Source organism: Callithrix jacchus, chromosome 10 (assembly GCF_049354715.1).
Source record: "Callithrix jacchus isolate 240 chromosome 10, calJac240_pri, whole genome shotgun sequence".
Taxonomy (NCBI): domain Eukaryota; kingdom Metazoa; phylum Chordata; class Mammalia; order Primates; family Cebidae; genus Callithrix; species Callithrix jacchus.
In genome coordinates this window covers 117,751,114-117,761,917 of record NC_133511.1, presented here as the reverse complement: position 1 = coordinate 117,761,917, position 10,804 = coordinate 117,751,114, and positions in this window count along the sequence as shown.

The window sequence follows — 10,804 nt, the reverse complement described above, 5'->3', positions numbered from 1 at the left end:
GTAGGGGCGATGCTTTGATGACGTGGTATACTATATAGTATAGCGTAGGGGCGATGCTTTGATGACGTGGTATACTATATAGTATAGCGTAGGGGCGATGCTTTGATTACATGGTATACTATATAGTATAGCGTAGGGGCGATGCTTTGATGACGTGGTATATTATATAGTATAGTGTAGGGGCGATGCTTTGATTACATGGTATACTATATAGGGTAGAGGTGATGCTTTGATGTCATGGTATATTATACAGTACAGCGTAGAGGCGATGCTTTGATGACATGGTATATTATACAGTATAGTGTAGGGGCGATGCTTTGATGACATGGTATATTATATAGTGTAGAGGCGATGCTTTGATGACATGGCATATTATATAGGATAGTGTAGAGGCAATGCTTTGATGACATAGTATATTATATAGTATAGTCAAGTGGCGATGATTTGATTCTTACTGAAATGCCAGCAGTTTTACCCACCCTCACTTCTCCACCATCAGTGCCAATACTAATACACTGAAAAGGGCAAATAACCCGTTAGTATTTTTATGAAAATAGTCTTGATCTGTGGATCTCCTAACAGGTCAAGGACTCTCAGGGGTTCTGCGGACCACACTTTGAGAATTTCTGGTGTAGACACAGGCACTTCTCCATTGGGATTCTGGTTGTGTGGGGAACCAGCACATCTGTGTGTTACAAGAGGAAGGCATTGTTTCCCTTTCCCTATAGCACTGAAAGTCAGCTGGCCCTTTAAATAGCCACCTCTACTTATTTCATTAATCAAAAGTGGTCTTTGTACATCTTTTCATGGACTGGTTCAGCATGTGAACTTTGCTCTTGAGCGTCCAAGCTCCCCTGGGGAATGGTCTGACCAGCCTAGCCTTCCCGACCTCCATCTAGGCACAGCCTGGAGACGTGGGAGGAGCCCTGGACCCAGTCCAGTCTTGGCCTCTTCAATAATCTTGGTTTTCAGTAACCCAGTGAGGAGGTAGGGCTAGATTCATTTTCAAATGCATTCAATAAACACTTATCCAGCATTTACTATGTGCTAAATTTTGCTCTGGATTCTGGGAATACATTAGTGAACAAAATTAGAAAAATGCAGCCTCATCTTTGTGGGATTTTTCTGTTAGCTGGTGGAGACAGATCACAAATGAGTAAGTAAAAATGTGTAGTCTCTCAGATAACAAAAAAATAAAACTAGGAAGTGGGGCACCAGTGCATAGGTAGCTGGGAGTGGTTTGCAGTTTAAAATAGGTGACCAGGAAAGGCCCCACATCTGAGCAGTGGTCACATTTGAGCAGGGACTGAGATGGCGAGGGAGGGAGCCTCATGGCTGCACAGGTGGGGAACATTCCTGACAAAAGGAACTGGCAGTGGAAAAGCGTCCCTGAGGTAGGAATAGCCAGCGGGGTTGGAGTGGCACTAAGCAGGAGGAACGTAGCCGGAGACGAGGTCAGAGATCTGATTCTGCAGGGACTTACACAATATTTGAAGGTCTTTGCTTAACTTTAATGAATTGGGAGGCTTTATTGGAGGCTGTTGAGTAGGGGAGCAACATGGTCAGACTTAGGTTTTATAAAAATTAAATTTGGTGGCTGGGTTTAGGGAGGGAAGGGCAAAAACTGGGGACCACTAGGAGGCTATTGCAATAATCCAGGTGGAAAACGTTGATGTCTCGGGCCGGATGGTAGATGTGAAGTGATTGTTCTGAAAATGTTTTAAAGGTAAAGCCCACGAAATTTCCTAGGAGACTGTACGAGAGAAAGAGATGAGTCAGAGATGATGCCAGTGCTTTTGGTTTAAACACCTAGAAAGATGATGGGGCTGCCTGGAAGAGTGGGAAGACTGTGGGAAGATTTAGATCACAACCAATTCACTCCCATTTTTTTTTTTTTTTTTTTTTGAGATGAAATCTTGCTCTTTAGCCCAGGCTGGAGTGCAGTGGTGTGATTTCGGTTCACTGTAACCTCTGCCTCCCAGGTCCCAGTTCAAGTGATTCTCCTGTCTCAGCCTCCCTAGCACCTGGGATTACAGGCATGCACCACCACGCCCAGCTAAATTTCTAGTTTTAGTAGAGATGGAGTTCCAGCACGTTGGCCAGGCTGACCTCGTAATCTGCCCGCCTCGGCCTCTCAACCTGCCGGGATTACAGGTGTGAGGAAGTGAATGGCTTAGAACCTCGTCCTGATACGAAAAGAATGACTTCGTTGTCACCACCACCACCATATGCTTTCTTTTTGTCCTGTGGCCAGAACTGTGGACATCACAGGATGCGGTGGCAAAAGGGCATGGGATTTGGAGTGAGGAGATATGGATTAAAATCCAGCTCTACGATTTGCTGGCAGTGCACACTTGGGCAAATCACTTAACTTCTCTGGGCCCCGTATTTTTCATGTTTCTGTTTCCTAAAACATAAATAACGTCACTCTATATTATTGCAATACAAAATGAGATCATGCAGCTGAAAGGTGTGAAAGCAGACTAAATACGGCCTGAGATGCACTCCGTGTTTGTATATTTGAGTCCTTGTGGATGAACTGTAACCTAGCTTAAAAGCTATTTTTTTGTTTTCAGACAAAACTGAAAACCTAACTTAGTAGCATGCACCGGTAGCAATAGCTGAGCATTGGCCAATCCCAGCGGACATACTTCAACCACTCACAGACTGCCGAGTGTTCAAATAAGGCAGATGAGGAGCTGTAACCAGTCTTGCTGTTTCTGTATCTCACTGCCGATGCCTGTTCACTGCTTTTCATTTTTGTCTATAAATTTGCTCTGACCACAAGGCACTCATGAAGTCTCTGTGAATCTGCTGTAATTCGGGGGCTGCCTGCTTAGCAAATTGTTCATTGCGCAAATAAACTCCTTTGCATTCAATTTGGCTGAAGTTTTTCTTTTGTCAAAGGATATTGAACAGAATAAATTGGTAGACATTAAAGACTCAATAAGTGTTCATTCCTTCTTTCTTTTTTTCATAAGATTATGTTCATTTGACAGGCATGTATTGAGCACTAATGTGCGGCCGGCACCCTGGAAGTGTTCAGTAGTGGAGGTGGGGAGTGCTCAGTTGTGTGATGCTTCTGGCGGTCTGTGGACCTGCCCACTGGGTTGCCCTTCATGGCATTTTATTACCCTCTTACCTGGGTGAAGTTGAATGTGGCTGCTTCTGCCTTTATTGCCCTCTGTATCTCTGTAGTTGCTATTGACTCCTGGTTGTTGATTTAACTTTATGAGACATAGAAAGTGTAATTGATACTAGCCTTGCTGGGGTGAGAAGGGGAAGAAGTTTGACCAAAGAGAACATGAGGGACGCAGCCTACCAGAGACTGCAGTGAGGGATGGGCTGAGACAGAGTCTTACCTAATAGTCTGATTATTCAAGTCTAAAGGTGAAGGGTCATCTTTTTTTTGGTTTTGTTTTAATCTCCCACATAAAAACTTGCCATAATTCATTCTTATGAAGAGCCTGTCAGTGCACTTGTCTATAGATGGCATGGACCATCTCCGTAAACACCATCATAATATACACCATCGTGTTAGAAGTTTCTCGAAATGAGAAAAACAGGCATTTGAGAAGATGCTGTGGAGCAATGGTTCTCAAACTTGAGAGTGTGCATCAGAATCACCCAGTAGGGGCCGGGCGCAGTGCCCCACACCTGTAATCTCAGCACTTGAGAGGCCGAGGCAGGCGGATCAGCAGGTCAAGAGATTGAGATCATCCTGGCCAACATGATAAAACCCCATCTCTACTAAAAATATAGAAATTAGATGGGTGTGGTGGCATGCATTTGTAGTTTCAGCTACTTGAGGGCTGAGGCAGGAGAATGGCTTGGACCAGGGAGGCAGAGGTTGCATGCAGTGAGCTGAGACAGCACCACTGCACTCCAGCCTGGTGACAGAGCGAGACTCCGTCTCCAAGCAAATGACAACAAGACAAAACACTCAGCAGGCTTGTTCAAAAACAGATTACTGGATCCTGTCCCCAGAGTCGCTAATTCACTAAGTCTGGGATGGGGCCAAAGAATTCGCAAGTCTAACAGGCTCCCAGGTGATATTAATATTATAAATCCAGGGGAAATTATAGAGGATACTCAAGCATTAAATGGAGGCTACAGTATGTCATCTTTAAATTCCGGGCTACCTCTGAAATTCTATGTTTCTATAAGTTGTGAACCCAAAATATCTGAGACGGGCCTCAACCAATCTAGAAAGTTTATTTTGCCAAGGTGAAGGACGTGCCTGTGACACAGCCTCTGAAGGTCCTGAGGACATGTGCCCAAGGTGGTCAGGACACAGCTTGGTTTTATACATTTTAGGGATACATGAGACATTAATCAATGTGTGTGAGACACACATTGGCTTGGTTCTGAAAGGCAGGATAACTCCAGGCGGGGGCTTCCAGGTCACAGGTAGATAAGAAGCAAATGGTTACATTCTTTTTTTTCTCCCCAAGATGGTGTCTTGTTCTGTCACGCAGGCTGGAGTGCAGTGGAAGGATGAGCAGAGGCATGAAATGAGTTCTGTCTATCCTTTGTCCAAGAGGAATTTCCTTGTGGGCAAGTTGTGAGGGAGGTATGTGGCTTTTTAATCTCTGTAGCTGTCTTACTTAGGAATAAAATGGGAGACAGGTTTGCCTGACTCAGTTCCCAGGTTGGCTTTTCCCTTGGCTTAGTGATTTGGGGGCCCCAAGACTTCCTTTCACAAAGTTCTTGAGGGACGTATTACTAAAATCTTGGTTTTTATATTTCAGCCTTCTCCACCTCAGTAAAGGACTGTCACCCAGTTACCTGAACCAGAAAACTTGCCCTCAATTTGCCCCTCTTCCTCAGCTTCCTCTATCCGGTCCAATCCATCCATGAGCCCTAGCATTGCCAGCTCTAAGCCATGTCCCAAAGCTGCCTCCTGGTGTCCACTGTCACTCCCTAGTCCAGATGTTCAGCACCTGTGCCCTGAGCATTGCCTCCCTGTGCTCTTCCCTGAGCCACGATCATGGGGCACAGAGTCCATCTTAACTGCTTTCACCAGGGGAGCTGCTGGGTGTCAAGGGCAGGAGGGGATGTGGGTCACAGCATTTCATCTCCACCGTGAGCAGGTGACATGGGACATCACAATTTTGGTACACTAAGACAGCGACTTTGTCATTATCGTGATTATCAGTCCCCAGGGTTGGAAAACGTTTTCTGTAAAGGGCCAGATAGAAAATATTTTAGGCTTTGTGAGGTGTATGGTCTCTGTCATGTGATATAGTGCAAGAGCATGAAACAGTCTTCTTTTTAAATTTTTTTTTTTTTTGAGACAGTCTCACTCTGTCACCCAGACTGGAGTGCAATGGTGTGACCTTGGCTCACTGCAACCTCTACCTCCTGGGTTGGAGCAATTCTCCTGCTTCAGCCTTCCAAGTAGTTGGGATTACAGGTGTGTGCCACCATGCCAGGCTAATTTTTGTATTTTTAGTAGAGATGGGGTTTCATCATGTTGGCCAGGCTGGTTTTGAACTGACCTCAGATGATCCACCCACTTTGGCCTCCCAGAGTGCTAGGATTACAGCCATGAGCCACTGAATCTGGCCTTTAATTTTTTTTTGAGACAGAGTCTCACTCTGTCACCCAGAGCGCAGTGGCACAATCACAGCTCTTGGCGGCACTGACCTCCCTGGCTCAGGAGAGCCTCCTGCCTCAGCCTACCGAGTAGCTAGGACTACATGCACCCACCACCACACCTGGCTAATTTTTGTATTTTTTTGTAGAGACAAGGTTTTACCATGTTGCCCAGGCTGGTTTTGAACTCCTGGCCTCAAGCTCTCCATCCTCCTCAGCCTCCCATAGTGTTAGAATTGCAGGCCTGAGCCACCATGCGCAGCCTATGGAATGGTTTTCACCACACTTCTAGTATGGCTAGCTAGTTCCTATCCTTCAGATCACAATTGAAACACCTTTGTTCAGAGAGGCTTTCCAGTCTAAAGCTCTTTCCCACTCTTCCCTCCCCAGTGACATCTACATGAGCATCCTGTTCATTTCCCTCATCTCAATCTTCTTCACTGAAGCGGCCACGTGGCTGGCCTGTCACACACTGGCATGCAATCTCTGTGGGTGCAACAACTGCATCTGTTCTACTCACCACTGCATGCCCCGCACCAGGCACACAGCAGGCACCTCATACTGACAAATGACTCAGGGCATGGATACGTAAGGGTTTCTCTTCTGGAATTAAGAGACTACTTTTTATTTTAGCAAATATTCAGTGACTAGCTGTTATGTGCCAAGGCTTATCCTGGGCCTGGCAGGCGAGCTATGAGCTGTTGAAGACATAGTGTCAACACCTAGGAAGACTGAAGCTACCATCAGCAGCCAGCGCAGCAACGCAAATGCTGTACACTGTGGTCAGAGAGTCCTGGGAAGGGAAGTTAGGATTGCGTGGGTCACAGTATGGTACTGGGGCTAGGGCCTCTGGGAGTCTTGTGTCTTTCTTTGACATGACATACCATGACACTGAGATGCACCTTTTCAAGACTAAATATACCTTCCCAATGTAATGTGCCAAAGTTCTCAGGGGGAGTTGGAAAGGCTATAAATCCTGCCAGTGTGAATTAGCTACAGTGAAACATAAAGTCACAGTTCTACTCTTTTTTTTTAGTCATGATACATGATACAAAAACCAGATTTTTTTGAGTCAAGACCAGAAAACCATCCTCCAGCTTGCACTCACATCGACACTGCTGGATCACGTGCGTCCCACCTCACTCCGCCACTGGTCTGCTTTACTCTGAATGTTTCTGACTATGGGAACCTATGTTATAAAAATAGTATATATGTATTCTCTGCCCTGACTCCTAGCACAGAACTCCTAAACCTCTTGCAATTTCCTGAGCAATAGGGGTGCTAGGAGAATCTTTTGTTCTAATATGTGGTCTTTGACTCCGGCTCCTGACACCAAGCTCCTAATCCCTAGGAATTTCCTGGGTGATAGGAGGACCTTTGTTCTTATGGAGTGACTCTTGGTGTGCTCCCAGATGTGGGTTGGTCACCAGAAGAACCAAGCCATGGTTAGAAGCTTGAACATTCAGCCCTACTCCCACTCTCTGGGAGAGGAAGAGGAGCTGGAAACTGAGTTAATAACCCAGCCTGCCTATGTGACAAAGCCTCCGTAAAAAACTCTGAACTACAGAGTCTGGATAACTCCTGGGTTGCTGAACACATGGAGGTGGTGCCCCTGGAGAGGGCATGGAAGCTCCACATCCCTTCCCATACGCCTTGCCCTGTGTATGTTTCCACCTGGCTGTTTACCCGTATCCTTTGTGATATTCTTCATAATGAACAAGTACACGTAGGTAAAGGCTTCTCTGAGTTCTGTGAGCTGCTCTAGCACAGTCAAACCCAAAGAGGGAGTTGTAGGAACCCATAGTTTAGAGCCAGTTGGTCAGAAATTCCAGTGATCCAGACTCATGATTGGCATTTGAAGGTGGGATAGTTCTGTGGGACTGAGCCCTTGAGCTGTGAGATCTTATGCTAACTCCAGGTAGATAGTGTCAGAATTGAATTGAATTACAGGACAGCCAGTCGATGTCCACCAGAGAAATGGTCAGTGCGGGAAAAATCCCCACACATTTTGGTGAGTGTGAGACATGTTGAATGTGAGATTAGGAAAAACACACATTGAAACTCGTGCATGTTGAGTGTAGGAATAGGAAAATCAATTGTTTTTGTCCTATCTTATATAGACTTTTAGATTCCCCGTGGAAGTGGCACTTGAACTTGCCAGGGGGCAGGCATATGCACAAGGAAATAGCATGGCTTCCTTTATAAATAATCCAAAATTGGAGGATAGTGAGGCTTAGGCTTGATCGATATAATCACTCTGTAGCATTTCTATGCACTTACTATCACCTATGAGCCTCACGACGGCTCCGAGAGATAGCAGTGAGTACACCGGCTCAGAAGCAGGCCAAGGGCAGTGTCATATTGGAGGCACAGAGGGAGAAATAGTTGTTCATGCAGGAGAACAAAGGGGGCATCTAGAGAAGCCAGAACAGAACCAGGAAACAGTGTTCTAAGAAGTGGTTTGCGGGGTCAAATGCTGCAGATGTCAAGTAAGGCAGGAAACAGAATTACTGGGCTTGGGAACATGAAGGGCACTGGTGACTTTCGTGAGAATGGTGTCTTCAGTGAATGAGAAATTCAGGAGAAAGACAGCTGAGAGTGGTGTTGCTATCAGCAGGGCAGAGGAACTCCCAGGCAGAGAGGGTGGGTCCTCAGTGAAACCCAACCTTCAAGCCAGAGCCTGAAGCCTGAAAACGGGGCTGCCAGTTTCAGGTAGAGTTCACGACCTAGCGTGAGAACTTTCTTGATGCTTTTTAGCCAATCAAGTGGTGCTTTTTCCAGGCCTGCCCCAGACCAATGAGCATGCACAGAACCCATAAAAACCCTGGACTTAGCCACAAGGGGCTACCCACTTTGGGTCCCCTCTCTGCTGAGAGCTATTCTATTGCTCAATAAAACTCTTCTCCACCTTGCTCATGCTCTGGTTGTCTGCGTAACCTCATTTTTCCTGGACACAGGACAAAAACACAGGACCCGCTGAATGGCGGCTGTGAAAGGAGCTATAACATTGTATCCTTCTTGCCTTCCACTGGTGCTAGGTGGCTGTTCCACATGACAGGAAGCAGTGGTTGGGCCAGGCCAGCCCAGGAGCTGTGGGCCAGAGCGGGGCAGCAGGACCAAACAAGCTGTAAAACAATCAAGCTGAAACACGTTCCTGGCTGGCCCACTGAGCTGAGGACGGTGCCATGCTCCCTTTTGCTGGACTACGAGAGAAGAGCTGTGACCCTTCTGGGAGCCCTGACCTTGGACTCCCTGAGCCAAAGCTGTGACATGCTATAACACCCACTTGGGGCTCTGCAGTTGCTGATGTCTTTAAGTGTGTGTTCCTCTCGTCCAGATGCCAGCACAGTGGCAGTAGTCACTTAAGGCATGCCTGGTCCGCCCATAGCCTTGCCCAGAGCTTGTGCCTGTGCTGGCTCCTGGAGCTGCCTGCCCCACAGCAGCAGCCAGAGTGGGTGCAACATGGCCAGACCCCACGCTTGCTTGCTTGCTCACACACCCCTTGCTGCTCTATGCCTGGCTTACCCAGGGTGGATGTGGGATCTGGGTCAATAGCATGAGCTGAGTACAGCCTGCTGGGCCAAGTGGGAGGAGCCAGCCCAGTAGTCATGAGAGAAGCTGGAGCAGAGGCGCTGTTGGCTGTGGGGGTCTCTGGCCGGTGAAGTGGCACCCAAAGGATCCTGTGTCATTTCAAGCCAAGGAAGTGAAGACAGTGTCTTTCAATCTTAATCACCCTGATTTTTTTTTCTTTTTAACTATATGCTCCTCCTTCTACAAGGAGTCCTGAACCGGCCATCTGAAGTTCTGGTTCTGGACCTGGCTACACCTCTAGCTGGACTGGTGACCTTGGGCAAATTTCTGCCCTCTCTGCCTGTCTTAGTCTGTTTTACATCACAATAACAGAATACCAGAGACTGGGTATTCATAAAGAAAAGAAATTTATTTCTCACAGGTCTGGAGGCTGGGAAGTCCAAGAGCATGGTGCCTTGGACCTCAGTATCTGCTGAGGGCCTTGATGCATCATAACATGACTGAAGGGCAAATGAGCACATGAGACAGAGAGAGGATAGTGACCAAAATTCATCCTTCTGTCAGGAGCCCACTCCCGTGATAACTAACCTACTCCCAAAATAATGGCATTACTCCATTCATGAGGTCAGAGACCTCATGATCTAATCATCTTTAGAAGGTTAAGGCTCCACCTTTAAATACCATTACAATGGCAATTAAATTGCAACATGAGTTTTGGAGGGGAGATTTAAACCATTGCATGACTACAGTGATGTGATTAAATCGTTGGGTGTGCTACAGATCTCTGAGATGTCTTCCAGGTTTTATGTTCCATTGTTATGGAGTGGATAGGGAGGGGACGGAGCCCTGTGGATGGAGGGCTTGTGGGATGGTGCAGAGAATGCACAAAATTTTATGCAATGAGCTGTCACTCAAGGTTGGCAAGTGGTCCCCACGGGGACAAGGACCTAGAACACAGGAATAGGTGATAAGATAAGAAAGAATCTGTTCCAACAAGAACATGGTGATTTCAGGAGGGCAGGGGTCAGGTGCCCCCATCTGGAGAGACACCAGATGTTTTAGGAAGTGCTTTCTCTGGGATCACCCACACTGCAAGAAGTGGGCTGTATTATCAATGTCTGAGTTAACTCACAGGTCGGAAATGTCAGGAAGGAGACTCTGAACAGAATGGAGGGTCAGGATTGAGGGGTAGAGTTCTATAGAATGAAAAGGTGTGGGGTCAGATGGGGCAGCAAGAGGCAGCAATAAGGAAGGAGCTGGTGAGAGGGGCAGGCTTGCTCGGTTTACCCAGCACTCAGAGAATAGTGGAAACAGGTAGGTCCCTTTTGGGGAGCACAAAGTCCTAACCTCCTAGCTTACAAAACAGATGTGCGAAGAGCTGGTCTAGAATCAGGATTTTCTTGTTACATGCCTTATTCTTATTACATGCCTATTATTCCACTTGAATAATCCATTTTTCAGGGGTTCTGTAATTCCTAAGGCCTGTTTAGTCCTAGCAAATGAAAACCCTCCTGTTCCTGGCTCGCTGATGGGCATCAGAAGGATCCCTGATCAGAGAAGATGAGAAGATGCAGGTGCACAAGCGACAGACCTCTAAGTGCATGCCATTTAGAAGCAACTTCTTAGATAACCCCAAGAACAAAATTATTTACAGGAGCGAAATCGCATTTTTGTA